The sequence below is a fragment of the Polypterus senegalus genome, chromosome 6, assembly GCF_016835505.1.
Source record: "Polypterus senegalus isolate Bchr_013 chromosome 6, ASM1683550v1, whole genome shotgun sequence".
Classification (NCBI taxonomy): Eukaryota; Metazoa; Chordata; class Cladistia; order Polypteriformes; family Polypteridae; genus Polypterus; species Polypterus senegalus.
Window position 1 is genome coordinate 84,407,398 of NC_053159.1, and position 19,109 is coordinate 84,426,506.

The 19,109-nt window shown below is 41.6% G+C and overlaps 1 protein-coding gene across 5 annotated transcripts in view; it reads right to left on the reverse strand.

Annotated features, from left to right (window-relative positions):
* Window positions 1-15,876, reverse strand: part of hdac4 (histone deacetylase 4) — a 532,842-nt gene extending 516,966 nt beyond the window's left edge. For all 5 annotated transcript variants that reach the window (XM_039756441.1, XM_039756439.1, XM_039756440.1 and 2 more), the window contains exon 1: window positions 15,755-15,876. The gene's annotated coding sequence lies outside the window, so the exon portion shown is untranslated. The remainder of the gene's footprint in view (window positions 1-15,754) is intronic.
* Between the last annotated feature and the right edge of the window lie 3,233 nt (window positions 15,877-19,109).

The window sequence follows — 19,109 nt, forward strand, 5'->3', positions numbered from 1 at the left end:
AACTACTTAATCCAAATTTTTAGTCTACAGTACATGAATACTCTAAATGTACTAAGCACCTTATCACCAAAATAGTGAAGTACTATTAGGTGGATTTCCTTACTACTAATGAATTGGGTGGTTTAATACCTGGCAAGGACAAAATTGGCCCATTGTTAATGCTAACATTCCAAAAATGTTTTTTTTTCTGTTTTGTTATTTGCAAGATTTTTACCAACATCCATCTACCCATGCAAAGAGATCTATGTAAACACACCATTCATTACCACATTTTTCAACCCCCCTTATATATATATACAGTGTATATTATATATACAGTGGGATGCAAAAGTTTGGGCAACCTTGTTAATAGTCATTATTTTCCTGTATAAATCGTTGGTTGTTACAATAAAAAATGTCAGTTAAATATATCATATAGGAGACACACACAGTGATATTTGAGAAGTGAAATGAAGTTTATTGGATTTACAGAAAGTGTGCAATAATTGTTCAAACAAAATCAGGCAGGTGCATAAATTTGGGCACCACAAAAAAGAAATGAAATCATCATTCATATATATATAGCAAAATACCCGCACTTGGCAGCGGAGAAGTAAAACGAAAAGGAAACATTTTAAAAATAACATAACATGATTGACAATGCAATTGTTTTGTCATTGTCATGAGTGTATTATATATATATATATATATATATATATATATATATATATATATATATATATATATATATATATATACATACATACATACATACATACATACATGTGTACATATATACACACACACATATACTATGGGGTGCCAAACAGGCAAATAAATTAATTTAAAGCGCTTACTTTATATATCCCAAAATATTCCAACGCTGTCTTTATATACTCAGGTTTTGACTTTATATATTTGGGAATGACTTTATATATTCCAGCGCTGACTTTATATATTCAAGTTTTGACTTTATTTATTCCGACAGTGACTTTATATAATCAAGTTTTGACTTTATATAGTTAAATGTAGTCATCATTGCATAACTTTTTCTTTACCATTGAAATTTAAAGACTAAATTCAACTTCCATTCCTAACAAAGATATTTCTGGTGACTAAATAGAACCTACTTATATCCAAATTAAAGCTATTGAGCTGTCGCCTGCCTGCCTGAATAAGTCACCCTCGCTTCGCTCTTACTTATTTACCGTTCATTTAATCATGGCTATTGGCGGAAAAATTATAAAATGGAAGGAGGATTACACTGAGTATGGCTTTACCAAAACAATCATTGATGGCGAATCGATTATTCTTAAAGCTTCAATTGGTGATCTGTTTTTCTGTGTTAACGTCATATTTTTTCATACTTCTTCTCAAACCAAGGGTGTGCAAGGGTAAAATGAATCGGGAAGCACTGATCAATGTTATCGGTGTACCATAAAATCATGCATTGACATCAGTTCCCCTTTGCTTGTATTGCAAAGTGTGATTAAATGCGTGATTTTTTAACGCGTTATGGAGCACATGCATCGAAGCTTCTCAGCTGTGCTTGTGCTAAGAAAAGGAAACATTTTAAAAATAATGTAACACGATTGTCAATGTAACCTTTTGTAAGTAGTGCCTGGAGGATTCAGTGTGGAGAAACTGTAGAGACAGCGTGTGTATTAACTTATGGATTTTTCTGTGAGTATTTGGTGGCAGCGTCACAAAGTCGCTTCCGTAACAATGCGTGCGTTAGCTGCGGAGCTCAGCTCAGAGCGAAAGGAGGTGAATGGGAGGGGAGATGATGACGTGACTCCCCCACCCGCCTTAACTGTCAATCCCCCACAAACAGAGTCTCTTGGAATTTGCATGAGCACAGCCCTTCACGTGAAATTTTAACTTAGTTACAAAGTGATCAGAACTCTCGTTTATATCCTGTGTCCTCTCATTAAACTTGTATCCTGCATTACCCATGGGCATGACAAACGCCAGCGGCAGCCTGTCTATGAACTTAATTTAAACTTTAGGTTTACACCTTGCTTTGTTTCTGAAGTAGCAGCACTCATGAATATGGTTGCATATGTCATTCACTCGCTTCTTATTGTTTCGCTGCCTTCTCAATTGTACTGTTTAATGCATGTTTTCTTCAGAGCTTTTTGGAGCTCCTTCTGGTTTTCTACGCACTGCGTTGACAGTCAGTTCACGTGATTATGTGGGAGGCGTGATAATGTCACATGAAACTCCGCCCCCCACGGCTTTCGAGCTCAACTCCATTACAGTAAATGGAGAAAAATAGCTTCCAGTTATGACCATTACGCGTAGAATTTCGTAATGAAACCTGCCCGTTTGTAAGGAAGCTGTAAGGAATGAGCCTGCCGAATTTCAGCCTTCTACCTACACGGGAACTTGGAGAATTAGTGATGAGTCAGTGAGTGAGTGAGTGAGTGAGTGAGTGAGTGAGTGAGTGAGTGAGTGAGTGAGTGAGTGAGTGAGTGAGTGAGTGAGTCAGTCAGTGAGGGCTTTGCCTTTTATTAGTATAGATTTAACTGACATTTTTTATCGTAACAACGTATACGTCCTTAATCCGTTCCAGATCCTTGGACTTATACAAAACAGGACTTATACCAAACAAATTTTTCCCATAAGAAATAATGGGAAAATGATTAATTCGTTCCCATGAAAAAAAAATCCTATTGTTATTGGCATATTATACATTGATGGGATTGTATAAAATAATTTAAACACTGCTTAATACTAAAATACATAAATATAAAAGCAATTAGATGAAATAAATGAAAATGACTTGTCCGATAACAATGAGTTTAATTTTACTGCACAACAAAGGAGAGCGTTACAGCTCTTCCAAAGGAGCCTGTTCAGGCAAATGTGAAGCACTGCCGTTCTTCTTCTTCTGGCAGTCTTCAATCCAAATCCCTAAAGCAGATTCCATCCAGACTACTGCCTTATCACATCTACTTATAACTCGTTTTGCACTCTGGTTAAAAGGACATTGCGGCCATAGATCTTATATTCCTTTCCTACTTTTTAAATAAAAAGAATCGTAGCCTTCAACAAATCCAAAACGTTTACCTTTTCAGCAATCATTAACATCTTCCGTTTGCACTTGGGCACGGCCCCTGAAGCAGTAGCAGATCGTTTTGGAGCCATAATGAAGGGCTTGACTATGCACAAAGATAAACACAAAAGAGCACAAAAGTTAACTCTTTACACAGCGAAACACGCTGATGCTGAATGAGCGAGACGAGACTTCCTGGTTAACACTGCATTCAGCACGCAGGAACTTAACTGCGTGCTCTGATTGGTTAGCTTCTCAGTCAGTAGAACTTAACTGTGTGCTCTGATTGGTTAGCTTCTCAGTCATCCGCCAATAGTGTCCGTTGTATGAAATCAACTGGGCAAACCAACTGAGGAAGCATATACAGGAAGTAAAAAGACACATTGTCCACAGAACCCGCGAAGCAGCGAAAAATCCGCGTTATATATTTAGTTATGCTTTCATATAAAATCCACGATAGAGTGAAGCTGCGAAAGTCGAAGCGCGATATAGTGAGAGATTACTGTACAGGTTAAAAGTTTTTTTTTTTTTTTGAAGGCGTGCGCCCGGTATACCACACATGTTGTTCTAGCACACGAGTCGTATTCCAAACAAAGGTCGTATACCAAGCAAAATATTTCGCCTCTAAACAGGACGTATACCAAGTTGGACTTATTCCAAAGCAGACGTATACCGAGGTACCACTGTGTGTGTGTATATATATATATATATATATATATATATATATATAGGAGTCACTGTGTGTATGATTCGACAGCACCTGGGAAACCACTGGAGCCAGGGAATGGTGGGGTATTAACTTTCTCCTCTGCTTCCTCATAGGAAAAAACCGTCTGCACCATAGGCATGAAATCAGCCGTAACCCACCTCCCCATCTTGCCCTGGGTCATCCTTCCCATCCTCCCTTGCGGTCCTTCCCGACATTCCTCCACTCATCCAGCCTCCCCAATAAACGACCACCAGAGGCGAAATGGAGTCGGCGACTGCCATGAACTTTATGTTTATATTTTGACCTGTTTGTTGCTCTTGTAATTAATATACGGGGCGGAAAACCCCAACCCTTGCTACTGTCTCTCTCGGTCCTTTACAAGTGAGATGTAGAGGCAGGGTGGAAGCTTCAGATCCCGGAATGCGGAGGACAGGACCTGAACACCGTGCTGCAGGGAATGACGCCCAGCTCCAGGCCCTGCACAGTCGCTACCAACCGGGAGCTGGAGGCCACAAGGCCAGGTTAGTGGAAGCCCAGCGCAGACCATGAAGGCAGCCTCATCTATGGCCGATGGGCCTTGGAGGAGATGCCTACCTGGGCATGTTTGAGAGGGCGGCCACCCGGAAGTGGCAGCGGTCTAGGATCCCATCTTGGCGCCATACCTGAAAGGGACACAGTATTATGACCTCCCTGAGGAGGAGGCGCTAATTACGACCTCCTCAAGCCCGAAATATTGGCCCGCTTCGGCATTAGCCGGGCCAGCAGGCGGCGAATGGCGGAACTGGGTCTTTGACCCGAAAAGCCGCGCGCCCAGGCGTTGAGTTCTGGGGCAAGATGGGCGCTGGCTACGGCCAGAGAGCCCGGCAGGCGGAAAGTGTCGGCGGGTGGCCTGTGAAGGCCTGGTCAATGCAATGCCCAGTTCCCTCGCCCAGCAGGTCGGGGACACGCCTATCAAACATGTCGGGCCTCCTCGGCGTCCTGGAGCGTCAGTTGGCGGTCCTCCGACTTGGGGTCAGAAAAGCCTGCTCGCGGGAACCGGCAGGGGCGGCCACCCCGAGCCCCTCGCGCGCTGCAGAAGCGCCAGCCAGAGCCAAAGAGGCGGGTCCGCCGCGCTGTTTCAAGTGTGGCGAGACCGGCCACCTGCTGCCAAACTGCCCCCATCACATCGCCCGGAGCCTATGGACTGCAGCTGGACATCAGCGGAGAGGTATTGTACCCGCCGCATCCCTTGGCGAGTCGAATCACGGGAGTGGTGTTGCTAAATGGGCACGCCGTGGTGGCTTTGTTTGATTCCGGCAGCAACATTACCATTGTTGCTCGCCGTTTCGTCTTACCGCAACAGTGGTTAAAGCAACATTTGTTGGTTACCTGTGTACATGGGGGGACTAGGTCATATCGTTCCGCTCACTGCTATCTTACCTGGAAGGGGAACCAATCAAATGGCGGTCGCTGTGTTACCTGACCCCCTTCCCAGTGATCTGGGACAAGACTGGTCTAAAAATCAGCGGTAAGCCATTCGCGCTCGGGGCCTCGTTGGATCTTGTCATGAGGGGAAAAGGCACCCTCCCGCGCCTCCACGCCTGCACAAGGGCAGGCCCTATGGCTGGTGTCTCGGGGACCTTTCGTGGCTACGGACCTTGACCGGAAGATTCCGCGGAGAAGGGACTAGCCAGGGAACTCTTCCCGGGCCCAGGCCCCAAGACCCTCTCGGCGCCTGGACCATCAATTTCGGTCCACGCCGGCCTCCTTTAAGAGGAGCAGTGGAATGATGACTCCCTGCGCTTTGCCGGAACGATTGTTCTGCCTAACAGCTCGACAGCGGACGGATCCACACCGGGAACCCTTCTTTGTCCTTGAAAATGATCTGTTGTACCGAGTGGCTACCCATGAGGCGAGGTGCGGAAGTTGTTGCTAATTCAGCGTACCTTCCGGCGGGAGATATGCGAGTTGGCACATGCTCACCTCCTAGGCGCCCACCTCGGGGCCGAAAAAACACTGGAGAGGATTAAGCTCCGCTTTTACTGGCCTGGGATCAATGAGGAGGTCCGGCGGTTCTGTCAATCCTGTCCGGAGTGCCAGACCCGCCAGATTCCTAGGAGGGACCGTGCTCCTCTAGTCCCTATTCCCCTCGTGGACATCCCCTTTGAAAGGATAGGGGTCGATTTGGTGGGACCCTGGAGCCCTCAACCCGTGGCCACAAGTATATCCTAGTCATGGTGGACTATGCCACCCGGTACCCAGAGGCGGTTCCCCTGCGCTCCGCTAATACTAAAAGCATCGCGGGAACTGGTTAACTTGTTTTCCGCGTGGGCATACCCAAGGAGGTCCTCACGGACCAGGGTACGCCCTTCACTTGGATCGTTCAAGGAGGTGGCCAAATTACTGCAGATAAAGCACCTGAAAGCGTCAGTCTATCACCCGCAAACTGGCGGGTTGGTGAGCGATTTAATCAGGCGCTTAAGCAGATGCTCCGCAAGGTAGTCAGCGGGCGGCAGGAACTGGGACCAGCTCCTCCCGCTCGTGCTTTTGCCTACGGGAGGTACCCCAGGCCTCTACGGGCTTCTCCCCTTTTGAATTACTATACGGGCGACAACCCGGGGAATCCTCGACATCCTAAAAGAGGCTGGGAGGCGAGGCTCTTCCCTCCTCTAATATTTTGGAGTATGGCGCAACTGCGCGACCGACTCACAAAGATCAGGCCCCTCCTAAAAGAGCACGTGACTCGTGCGCAAGCAGCGCAGGCCCGGTGTTACAACCGCAACTCCGTCCTCAGGGAGTTCCGCCGGGGACCGAGTTATGGTGCTCGCCCCGACCTCCCACTCGAAGCTGCTCGCTCACTGGCAAGGGCCTTACGAGGTTAAGGAGAGAAAGGACTGCGTCGACTATTTGGTAAACAGCCCAACCGTCGACCGGTGAGAGGATCTATCATGTCAACCTGTTAAAGCCCTGAGAGATAGAGAGGAGCTCCCAGCCCCGTAGGTCACTCTCCCTTTTACAAGCACAACTGCCCTTAACCTCGGGAAGAGCTGACCCCCAAGCAGCGGCAGGAGTTAGCCCAAACACTCCGAGCCATCCCGAGGTAGTGGCGAGTCACCCGGCGGACCGCGCTGATTGAGCACGATATAGTCACGGGCCCGGGTAATCGTCCGGAGAGGCCCTACCGACTCCGGAGGCAAAGCAGCGCAGAGGTCGAACTGGAGGTGAAGCGTATGTTGGACATGGACATAATTGAAGAGAGCCATAGTCCCTGGTCCAGCCCTATTGTCCTCGTCTCCAAGCCAGGCGGCTCCTGGAGGTTCTGTAATGACTTTAGGCGTCTGAATCAGATCTCCAAGTTCGATGCCTACCCCATGCCCGCATTGGCGACCTCCTTGGCGGCTGGAGTGCGGCTCGATATCTGACTACCCTTGACATGACAAAGGGTATTGGCAAATTCCTTTAGCGGCATCCGCAAAGGAGAAAGCGGCCTTTAGCACCCTTAGCGGGCACTGGCAGTACAAGGTCCTCCCATTTGGGCTGCACGGGGCTCCGGCGACCTTCCAACGTCTGGTAGATAGAGTGCTGACGCCTCACCAGTCCTATAGCGCGCCTACCTGGATGGCGTTGTCATCTATTCCGGCACCTGGGAGGAGCATCTACTGCAGGTCGCAGCTGTCCTCCGAACACTGGCTAAAGCCGGCCTCCGCATAAAACCCCGGAAGTGTTTTTTTGGATTAAAGGAGGCCAAATATTTAGGCTACCTCGTGGGACAAGGACAGGTGCGGCCACAGAGCTCCAAAGTGAAAGACATCTTAGAATGGCCCCGTCCGAGTACCAAGAAACAGGTGCAGGCTTTCTTGGGGCTTGCGGGTTACTACCGCCGGTTTGTTCCCTTTCTCGAAGAGCAGCACCCTTGACTGACCTGACAAAAGGGCTCCCTATACGTGGTGTGGACCGACAAAGCAGAACACGCGTTCAGTGACCTAAAGAAGGCCCTAACGTCGGCACCCTTCAGGCCAATGCCGATGCCCTCTCTCGTATTCACGACCTCTCGGTTAGGTCCGCCCGACCTGACGGTCCTGGGCTAAGGGGGATCGTGGTCACGCCGCCGAGTAGGAGGCCGCGATTGATTCGACAGCACCTGGGAAACCACTCGCCAGGGAATGGTGGGTATTAACTTTCTCCCTCTGCTTCCTCATAGGCAAAAGACCGTCCTGCACCATAGGCATCGATGACCGCGCTCGCGCGTACTTCCGCCCTTCCTCCGCCATCTTGCCCTGACGTCATCCTTCCCATCCTCCCTTGCGGTCCTTCCCGACATTCCTCCACTTCCGGCTCCTCCCCAATAAAATGGCCGCGACGCCAGGAGTCGGCGTCGCGCATTATGAACTTTTGAGTTTATAGTTTTGACCTGTTTAATTTTTGTGTACAATATACGGGGCCGGAAAACCCCAACCCTTGCTACTGTCTCTCTCGGTCTTTTACAATATATATATATATATAAAAGTCACTGTGTGTATGTATGGTCCAGCATCACGTCCAAACGGCTGGAGCGATTTTCATGAAACTTGGTATACATGTTCCTCATTGGTCGACTAAAAATACTGTAGGGTGAAATCAGCCGTAACCCACCCCCTTCTGGGTAGGGTGGGGGGTAATCTTGCGGTCTTGTATGCATGTTATCATCCAGCTGACACTCAGAACGACCACCAGAGGGCGAAATGGAGGCGACTGCCAGCATTCTTTATGTTTGAGCACCACCACGCCCCTGTTGCTTTTGAAATTAAATAGGGTTCTACGTGTGGAAGTGTGTGTGTCTGACCTGCCTGGAAGTGAGATGTAGAGTTGGGGTGGAAGCTTCAGCTCCGAGGATATGCAAACGAGGCCAGTACACCGGCAAAAGGAAACATCCTAAGAAAGACAGTCGCTTAGCTGCTAATGCACAAATGATGTGAGCACTTCGGCAACATGAATCCTTCTAGCAGAGAGATGCTCAGAGCAGTTCTGACGATTTAAATACTTTCTAGGATCCCGTGCTGGCTTACACAGTTAGCATATACCAGGCGACTTCTAGCATCCTTTATTTTTGAGCAGCACCGCACCCGTTGCTTTTCAAATTAAATACAATTGGCCGGTTCCAAGCGTAAACTAGATGATAACATACATACAAGACCGCAAGACAAGGACATTTGTGAGTCTTTGTTTCTTAATGTATTTTAATGTTGTGTTTTTATAATTATGTTTTTCTCAAACAATTAAAAAAACACGAGGGAGAACTGGAGGTGACTGCCAGCATTCTTTATGCTTGAGCACCACCGCGCCCCTGTTGCTTTTCAAATTAAATACAATTGGCTGGTTCCAAGCATCAACTGGCTGATAACATACATACAACACCACAAGACAAGCACATTAGTGAGTCTTTATTCATCCATCTATTCTCAAACCCGCTATATTCTAACTACAGGGTTACGGGGGTCTGCTGGAGCAAATCTCAACCAACACAGGGCGCAAAGCAGGAAACAAACCCCGGGCAGGTCACCAGCCCACCACAGAAAACCCATGCATGAAACAGGGAGAACATGAAAACTCCACGCAGGGAGGACCAGGGAAGTAAACCCAGGTTTATTGTTTGTTAATTCATTTTTATTTTTCAAGTTGTGTTTATTTATTACGTTTTTCTCAAAAAATTAAAAAAAAAAAAACTTTATTTTCCTCCCAGGCAACGTTGGGTATTTCAGCTAGTCCCAATATAAAATCAAGGGAGGCCACAGCTCATCTTGGCAACATTAGACGCAATTAATGAAACTCATTCTGGATAGTAAGCCAGCTCATAGAGAGATACGCTAAAGTATATACTGACACAGGACCTGTCTAGAGTTGCCATCTAATCTAATCTTTGGAATTACAAAGGAAATTGGCTATACAGTACTGAGAATGCCTGAACAAACACTGGGAAAAACTGGATGGCTAGATAGATAGATAGATATATAGATCAATCAATCCATCCATCCATTGTCATAAGCCACTTATTCAGGAGAGGGTAACGGAGCAGCTGGAACAATCTTTGGACAGGGCATGAGTCCATCACAGGGTATGGATAGATAGCTGGAAGGACAACAGGATACATCATCAAAGCCAATATACTTCCTATAGTATCTTGCATATATCAATACTATGTCTGGAAAAGTGGGTACTGTAAAATTCACCATGTTACAATTTTATAAAAACTGTGACTTTTCGCTGTTACCAATAGTATGTTTTATATCATTACTATATACACGTATACTGTTTTAGATGTAAACATTTACATTTCAACTGAGTATTCTTCTTCTTGATGTGACACACGTTAGGAATCTGCAGTCTCTGCACTATGGAAGTGCTTAATTTTTAACTGCAGTGGTCTACATTAGATTCTAGTTTTATTAAGACATTTTTTTATAAACACACCTTAAACAATTTTATTATTAAGAACTATACAGGAAAGATTGAAACCACAAAACAATGTAAACAAAAGGATAATTGTTCTGTGCAATTTATCATGCTACATTGTATGGAATCCCTTGCAAGAAATCTAAAAAAAGCACCTGGCAATTTGTAAGAATTGACTGTGACAAACAGCAATTTGGCTGGATATATCTTGATCTGGACATACTGTATGTGTGGGTGTATTGGCAAAACATCCATTTTATGTTATAAATAAAATTTCTTATGGTTTTGGTAAATATCTATATAATATATTTGCATATACTATGCAGACTAAAAAACATATTTACCCATTGAAATGCTTAATGTTAACAGTCCATTAATCAAAAGGATTCAATGGCAGGTCATAATGTCGCCAAAAAAGCACAGGACAAAACTTGTTTGCAGTTATTAGCAACTTTTTTTCTTACTCTCTCTCCCTGTTTCAAATGACAGACTTTAAACATACATACACTACATTGATAAACCTGCTTAACCATTGCTGTATCACAAGGTGCCACAGGGTAGCATCGAAATACCAATCAGTTTGAACCACACAAACAGTTCACCCATAAGTCTATTCGCAAAGGCACCATCACGCAGACATAGATGTTTTGTAAAATTACATGTGTTTCATTTAAATTATTTCCACTAACGTTAACATACTAACAAAACTTTTTCTTTAATCCACTGTCCAAGAAAAACTTCATCTGGTATAGCAAATCAACCCATTATTTGTTCACACCTATTCAGACAAATCTAGCTCTGGAGGGAAAGTACCTACAAGCCCTTTAAAAATCACAATGCACAAAACTTAAAGCTAACATTTTAACATGTAAGGGAATCTTTTCATCTTAAGTTCTGTCTAAATTAAAACACCTGCACTTTTCTCCACAGTAACTGCCTGAGATAGAAAGAGCTGCACTAGCTGCATGTAAGCCAGATGACAGGCAAAGTAGTATTATCCCCTTAGCATGACTTTATATTACTGTATAAAGGACAATATTTCATCCTTAGAACATTCTGGATTTACCGAACATATAGACAAACTAAAATTTGCGAATAATAAAAAATTTTTGTAACTTGCAAATCTGTTATTTGTACCTTTATTGTTCTCACTGATGCTTAACCGGTGAACTACTGACATGCATTAATATCTTCATCTATTTCTAAATCCACTGATTTATTAAAGTCACATGCTCATTCCAGCAGAAGGGGTCACAAGATTAGAATTCGACTTATATACAGTACTTGTCTAGAATGTCTAACCATCTTAAAGCATGTTTGTGCACACACGCACAATTTTTTATACCTATGCCAGGCACGATTAAAATGAAAAAAAAATCCAAAAGCATGCTTTTCAAATGTGTGAGGTAGGGATGTCACGATAACAGAATTTTTGTATTTGGTACCAACACCAATGAAATTTCACGATACTCGATATCCACGCAATACCACAACAATAACACAAATCTCATTCAATGGCTTTTCATTAATAGCACTGCCATTACTCCACACAATCATGTGTGCCTATTTCTGTAACAGAATACAAGGTATATAAATACTAAGCTACCATTTAATTAGTAACCTAGTACTGGCATTTGTAAATATCAAAATACAATTCAGTATTAGAGGGGACTGGGCGGTCTCTTGGTCTGGAATCCCTACAGATTTTATTTTTTTTCTCCAGCTTTTGGAGGTTTTTTTTTGTTTTTTCTGTCCACCCTGGCCATCGGACCTTACTTATTCTATGTTAATTAATGTTGGCTTATGTTTATTTTTTATTGTGTCTTCTATTTTTCTATTCTTCATTTTGTAAAGCACTTTGAGCTACATTTTTTTGTATGAAAATGTGCAATATAAATAAATGTTTGTTGATTGATTGATTGATTGTGCCGCAGTGTTTCACCACCCACTCCACCTACTTCATGGACAGCTCGTCCCCAGTACTTCATGGACAGCTCGTCCCCAGGCCATAAGATCACTGAACTCTCTGTTCTTATATGCCCCATACTATACCCACCTGCAGGTTTATGTGTAATTGTACTGTACATTACATTTGTACTACCATCTACTTTAATTGTTTCCTTCATTTACTCTTAGTTACTGTATTTATGCATCTTCTGCTAATCTTAGCTGCTTTTTAACAATTTTATTTATACATTACCTTCTTATTGTCTTATTGTAAATCATTGCGTGTACATACTTCCCTGCTCCCATCCCCCACAACTGTAGCTGAAGAATTTCACTATACTCCCACTGTGTATGTGACAATAAAAACATCTTAATTTTAACATGTGATGGAAAGTGTAACAATAAATTGGGGGATTTTTTTTATCATAAGGCAATTTCAGCATAGGGTTTATAAAGTATAACGTCAATATTGACTTCCCAATTTATTTTAGGTGCACAATCCAAATCTGTCTCTTTCTCTCTAGTAACTGAAAAACATTGCCTAAATCAACACTAAAAATAAAAATTCAAACATTTTACATCTGTACTGCTGTATTAGTGAATTCCAAGATAAGTAAAGATAACTTTAATTTAAGCAAACTCTTTTAAGTGTTTTTTGTAATCTCCTTTTAAAATCTGTTTTGTCAGAGAATCCCTCTCTTAGGTCTGTAACATTTGCTACTGTAATATTTGTAAGATTTACACTTGCCTCAATAGCTGCTTAAAAAAAAACTTACTAAAGAGTTAACAGATGAGTCAAGTTGATTACATTTTCAAATGTCACAAAATCCTAGTGCTTTAATTTTCCAAATCTTTCCTTCCATTTGTTTACATTTGCACAACCTTAAATTTTCTGTGTAAAATCAATCTGGTCAGTTTTACATTAATCCACTGTTTCAGATCCTTTATAAAACACATGGTGGTGTGCTGTTTTCAGAGTATCTTATATGACTGACTTGACTTAGTTATTGCTTTGACTGCATACTAATCCACAATTAGATTACTTGGACCTGAAAAGTAACTTGTAGATGCATTACATTCTGCAAACATACCTTTCAAACATATGTACTTTCACTATAATTGTCACATTTTAGGAGCTATACTAATGAGTATCAGATTGGGGCGGCATGGTGGCGCAGTCATAGCAAAGTTGTCTCGCAGTAGAGACCAGGGTTTGCTTCACGGGTCCTCCCTGCGTGGAGTTTGCATGTTCTCTCTTCTAAAACCAAACGAATGACACAGATTCAGCATTTGCATTTTAATATTTAGCAATTAACTACAATAGGTCTCTTTGCCCATCCTGCTAATGGTATAATCGTGGTGCTTTGTGATTCGCAGCACTAAATAATTATTTTTTGGTATTAACAAATGGAGCAGCTTATTTCATTACTAGAGTGGATAGCCACCTCATCTGAAACTTGCCTTGATTTTTACTTGCTACAACTGTTGGTAGAACTGTCAGTGCACCCAAGCCAAGTGTATGACAAGTTTTCCCCACATCCCTAAACTGTATAAACTGCTTAGAAAATAGAAAGATAACTATATGTAGACCTGTTTGATGCAATTAGGGAATGAATGCACAGACAACCTTTCCACTTTAGGGATTGTATAGGTCAGAGTATTAAAAAGTAATTAATCTGGACATCATTCTGCCTCCTACACCTCATCCGATCGGTCATGTTATATTGCTGGGAAAGCACACATAACTCTATTTCTGAACTAACTCTGCAATGGAATAAAACTGACAAAAACAAAAGCTTGTGTGTTTTGTTTCTTTTTTAATAACCATAATTCTCACAATCATTCATACTTATAGACTTGACCTCTGCCGTTTTTCTTTCCAACACATTATATTGCGGTGCTGTATTATCACCACTGTGAGCCATTTTTATGTGTGTTTTTTACATTTTTCTCAAGTTGGTATTGTGCCTACTGGAGTAATTAGTCGACTTGCAGTCATACAGTTTTGAGGATTGACTCTCATTCTGGACTACCAATTGTTTAAAAAAAAAAAAAAAAGATGGTACTGTTACTTTTGCATAACTTTGTTATCGACTTGGTAACAAAATATCTGGTTTTGTGACATCCCTACTTTAAGGAAACCAGACATTCTTATATTTAAGACTCTAATTAATTTTTTATATATAATTACATTATTTAAAATATTTGAAGACCAAGTTTCCTAAACATATTTAACTTCTGACATTTTTGCACGAGCTCAATTTTATGTTGATACCAGAAATTGTCCATAATTATGATATCCCGTGGTGAAAACATTACAGCAGTTTCAAAAATAAATACTAAAACCAAACGTTTTTTAGAAATTCAAGCATAATAAAAAAAGACTTGGTTTGTGTCACCCAGAAGACCAGAGATGCGACTGGAGCATCCAACCTATCTTGGCTACAAGCTCAGCTCTGTACAGTATTTGCCTTTGATTAAACACTTGCTTTGGTCTTCATATGCAGATACATGGCTGTGCACATCAGGCCTACTTCACTCCACAAGGAACACGCATCGGGCAGCTCCTGCGCGTAAGAATACTGGTATTTGGGAGGTGCTATGAGTTGTTGCAGTAGTTTTTTGTTAACTGTTTTCTACGTACAAGTAACACCCCGAGGCCACCTTCAGAACAGTTAACAGTATATAGGTACGGTATAGTGTCACGCAGATACCTTTTACCAGGTACATTGCACTAATGTGTGTGAGCTTCGGCGACTACAAATAAACGCGTGACTCTGGCCTGATCCAAAGGGAAAGAAACGTGAGGATTATTAGGTAAATACAGTGAAGTCTTAAAGAGTCCTTCACCAAAGTGATTTTACATTGACAATTAGCGATCACTTCGCTATATACAATCGTACGACCCGTAAAGCGAAACATAATGACAGCTGTAGATTCACGATGACCAAAACAGTAATTATTCCACAACACCCGTCTTAACATTTCGGACAGTTAAAAGGGTGACCACGTCACATCAGTATCCGGCAAACTGTTCACCAAGAATTCCAAAATAAACGTAGAAAAGACACGCAGAAACCTTATTACTATGTTGGTCGGTTAGTTTCGGAAAGGGATGCAGTCCACAATACAACCTACCCTCATTCACAAAATAAAAATTGCAATCTTAAAGCAGCCCACTCAACATTTCATTGGCTTTTGTCGTTGTCTGACGTCACCAGTCTTCGCATCCATTGGTTACAAGCAATGATCACCCTGTGTTTGTAGTTTTCTGACTTCTTCAAAGCATAACGATACCTTTCACAATTTGTATTGGTGAACGTCTAACCAATCGTGTAACATCGCCTATTATAAACCAACCAGGACAAAGCAAACAATGCCAATCACATATAATGAACTGCCCACTACCTGCCCTGTTATCACTGTTATCCTTGACAGAAAAAAATAACATCCCGCCCTTGTCACCGCCCCGTAACGTTCATGTTTGGTGGAGAAGTAGCGATTCAGAAAAAAACAGAGCGCGATATGAAGTTGAACGGTGCAAAATACGGATCACCGCAGCACGCGCAGGCTACACCGTGCCATGCTCTGCTGGGTCTGCTGACGGAAAAGGCTCCGAGAGGTGCGCAGCGCGGAATCGCTGGGGCACCTACCTGCCTTATGTGGCGGTCACTCCGTGCTGAAAAACGCCAAACCGCTTAATTCCCCTTGCAAGCAGTACCAGCGACGAAGTCAGCCACTGACAGATTCCGCCATACTGGATTTTGGCAAGCGAATCACGTGTCGCGCCTCTACATTTCCACAACGGGAGGGGGATGACGGGGAGGAGCGGAGCTCACCCTCCACCCTGGGCGCTTAAGTCCCGATCTTCGGCAGGCATACTTTGAAGTCACAACTTTCTTTTGGGGTGTGTGGACATTAAGAAGTGTTATGATGATTCTACTTTTAACTGAGCGTTAAGAACAAGATGTTCTCAACCATGGATACACAAACAATGACCTCCTATCACACTGCGCAAATTTAATTATTTTACTATTTGCATTTTTCAGAATTTGCAGATTAACGGATCACGCACACTAAAACAGTTTATAAGTACTGGAGTTTATGAACAGCTGTACTTAGCCTCGATTTACTGTACGGTACAATTTAATGTTAATTGCCTTCGATTCTTGCTGTCTGCAAACAAATTTGTCTTCATGGTTTTTAAACTATATTTTGCGCCTTCACCTGATTAAAAGAACTGAAATATTCGTCTGGGTAAATACTTTAAAATGTGAATATTAGTTTTCGACATTTTAGCTTATACAGTATGTTAACGTCTTTCCTGTATTCTGTAAAGTTGTTTGAAAAAGAAACACAGATGATGCTACATACTGCCAAAGCTGGACGAATAAAATGTAATTTATTGCTGCATCTGAAGATTATGAACTTTATCCACCCATGTATTTTCTCATCATCAGTTTCCGTTATAAGGGATTGGGAAGCTTATCTCGGTAACATCAGGTGAAAGCCAAGTTAAAGTCTTCCAACACCTTTCCCCAGACATCTACACTCTTTCATATCGGGCCTTTATAGAAAAACTCCTTAAAGTAAACCTAAATACCCGGAGGAAACATGGCGTGAATATGCAAATACCATACAGATAATGTCCAGATAAGGAAAGGAGCTAAGCAGTGCTAACCACTTTGTCCTTATACCATGCGTTATGAATTAAAATTCAATATGCATTAATTGATATTGCTGGATAAACATACAAATTTCACATATTATTCTTTGAAATATAAACATCTGCATGTGTTTACATTTACACACAAAACCGGGATAAGGCGAGTAACAGGGTTAAGGCAAAAACCAGGTTTCATTAAAAAAAAGTCGTTTTTTTAATTATAATTTATTCCAAAAATAATAAACATATCAATGGCCACCATGAATTGGAGACCAAGCACAGAGCCTGTCCAGAGCAGTGTGGGGAACGTTACTTTTAACAGTAACTTATTTATATTAATCATTACTTACAAAAAAAGTAACTAAATATGTTGTATGTTTATGTATTAAAAATTTTGACACAAAAAAGTGTGCCACTTTTTCTTCATTTTTATGAAAAATTGCACATTCGGTTGGCCAGCATCTGTTATTAAATCCTAAACCTATATATGAGCCTTCATGAAACTAACTAGAAACACAGCCAAAGTTGATCATTTTCTTGTGTTTTATAAATATGCTTATTCCATTATGTGCTATAAAGTGAATAACACCCATTCTCTTTTTATATCTCCAACATGAGCTTCTGAAGATTCACAGTATGAACCCTATAGCTGCTGTGCCACCCAATCACTCTTTTCAACATATCAATAGCAAATTTAGAAAACTGGTTTAAAACTAAATTAATGCTAAATTCTATTAATTTGTTTCTGTTACTGGATAGCATGCATCACACTGTTTTCTGCTTGGCTGTGCAATTGAGCTCTGCAAAGGATTGGCACACTGGTAAGTGTGCTTCTTGCCTTACTACTCCCTGCTGTGCTTCTGGGATAATAATAACTTAAATAAAGTAAGTATTGCATTTGGTTACTCATTACTTAAATACTTTTGAGCTCTTCAATCACATGATTGCTTTATTTCAAATCAATAGGGTACAGAGCATACAAAGCCAAAATTATGAAAATTGTGTCAGTGTCCAAATACTATATGAACACTAGATATGCAAAAGATGTGTAAGAAATAATTCTAAAACCTTTTTAAGCCAAAATTGTGTTGTATATAGAATTTATTCATAAAGAATAAAACCCTTATACCTGGTAATATAAATTGACATGTGTCTTAGCATGGCTTTACACTGGTGCCAAATGATATCCCGTGATGCATCCGATTGAATATTGTGCAGCTGCTCCTACAGGAGTAAGTGTGGAATATGCATGTGTGCCCTTGTAGTGCTTCTATAATGGAGACAGAAGGTGTTTTATTGATACACATCCAGGAAGACAGCTGGCCACTCAGCTATGAAAAGTGTTCATTTACAGCGTTAAATAACATACTGAACACAATAAGTGGAGTCCCTCCTCAATAAGTAGTTCTGAGGTGTTACCCAGCCATCCATGACAAGAACAATATCTCTCCAGATGGTAAAAAACTCTGATGTAGCCACTGGCACACCATTCATTGTTGTACCATTTATTGGTCCTCCACTGGAGATATTCAGATTCTCCTCTCAGATTCTTTCTGGCAGGTAAGGGAGATTTATTGCAACCAACTATTGCTCCTCTGTCATATTCATACAATCACTGTGTACTTCAGTTTAGCCACATATTTTCAAAAAGAATATTGTTTCAGCTCCACTATTATTTTCTCATTCTGCATATGCAATACCAACAGAATAAGAATCCCAAAGTATCTGTACTCTGACCCTCCCCACTTACCATTTTTTACAATAAGCCTGACATATCAGTGAAAGTTATGGCCATCCAGGCCATAACTCCTTGATATTTTAATTTTCATACTGTATGTCTTACTGGTTCAGAGTTTATAAAAAACTTAGTTTTAACTGGAATGCTGCAGAAGAAGCATACCTCTATACATGCCATCCATCTGTCACGTTAAATTACAAATGTAAAATTAGAGAAGAGATGTTTAATACATTAATATAAAAATTAAGATCAAAAACAATATTGTAGAAAGAAGAGAACAAAATATGCATAAATTAAACAATCCTATATTATATAATTTGTAAAATAACATAAAATATACAATTATCAGATATTTTGTTTGCTAAAACTTTTGAAAAAAGTCACTCCAAAGTAGAGAAAAAGCAGAAACATTGTGGGATTTCCAGAGCAGGATAAACTCCAACAAATAAATAAATTCCATCCTCAAGGACAATATAGTAGGACACAGTTATCGCCAACATGTTTCAGGCAGCTTTTCCCTCCTTGAAAGCAGAGTCCAAATTATTCCAAAACAATGGATGTCATTTTGAAACTTGATTAATTCAGTTTAGAGTCTCGTAGGGCC